Here is a 1,232-nt window from a genome sequence, read left to right on the forward strand (position 1 = left end):
TTTTCCAGCCTGTAGGATTGTTCTGAAACCTCAGAGAGAACATGCGCTATACTTGTACAATGTTAAATCAGATTAAAGCAGCGGTCAGCGATTTGTTTTCTTAAGTCGAACACTTCTCTTCATATTGAACCCCCTTTACTAAATCAGAGGAGCAGTTTCACGTGATGGGGACCACCAGCTTCCAACCAATCAGAAGGAAAGGACAGGAGATGTTACTTGTACATCATTAAATCCAATTAAAGCAGCGGTCAGTGATTTTGAAGTCGAACGCTTCTCTTACTGACCCTGCTTCAACAAATCATCTGTTCAGCCAATCAGGTGTCTCTACCTGTCAGTCATGCTGTGTGTCAGTGTCAAAAGCTCCGCCCACCTGCATGTGTTGTAGCTTATACACCACCAGCTTTCCACAGAAACAGTGTCACTTTGGGATTTAAAGGTGCAGTTTGTGATTTTACCCTGGGGGCGGAGCTTTCTAAATTGACAGGCAAAATGATTTACAGGCTGCTGTGTTCTGATTGGTTGGATGCTGGTGGTCCAGATGTTTTATTAAAGCTGCATTGATGATATGAGGAGATGTGTTTGAGTTAAAAATCACTGACTGCTGCTTTAATTTGATTTAGCACGATACAAAACGCCTCATATTTCCTGTCAGTTTACAGAGTTCTTAACAAGTAACGTTTTTAAGCTTTAGCTAACTTCTAGCTGTCGTATCATCATCATGTCGCCGTATGTGTTGCCATAGAAACAACATATTTTTGTAATCGAGTCTGATTCTGAGATCTCTTTCTCTTGTGATTACTGTGATGTCAAAAGCATAAAATCCATTCCTTCGTATTTTACTTTTTAATGTAGATGACCTCCTCTGTCTTTCCTGACTTCACTGTTGTCGTGGCAACAACCCCAGATAACCGCAGCTCACTACAAACGGTGCACATTCCTCCATCAGGGTTTTAATCTGGGCTTTTTAATGAGTAAATGTGAGAACACTAACTCCAGGGTTTCTGTGTCTTGTCCAGGCGTCCTGCGAGCTCCTCAGCTCCTGTTTTAAAGACTTTTATTATGTTGGGATTGTGGGCGTGGTCCTGATGTTAACTCTTTGTTTACCAGGTGATTTTAAGCACAGCCCTGACTGGGCTTCCTGTTTCCTGTATAATGACCTGTAAATGATCCGTTTCCTCCTCTGTGCTTCTGCCTAGGGCTTATTTTTTGGAAATAAAGCTTATTTATAGTAA

General features: G+C 41.6%; 1 protein-coding gene across 2 annotated transcripts in view; it reads left to right on the plus strand.

Annotated features, from left to right (window-relative positions):
• golgb1 (golgin B1) overlaps nt 1–1,232 on the plus strand; it is a 20,145-nt gene extending 18,913 nt beyond the window's left edge. For both annotated transcript variants that reach the window (XM_058417601.1, XM_058417602.1), the window contains exon 20: nt 1–1,232. This exon is cut by the window's left edge and continues 635 nt beyond it. The gene's annotated coding sequence lies outside the window, so the exon portion shown is untranslated.

This window comes from Hemibagrus wyckioides, linkage group LG19, assembly GCF_019097595.1.
Source record: "Hemibagrus wyckioides isolate EC202008001 linkage group LG19, SWU_Hwy_1.0, whole genome shotgun sequence".
NCBI classification, from domain to species: Eukaryota; Metazoa; Chordata; class Actinopteri; order Siluriformes; family Bagridae; genus Hemibagrus; species Hemibagrus wyckioides.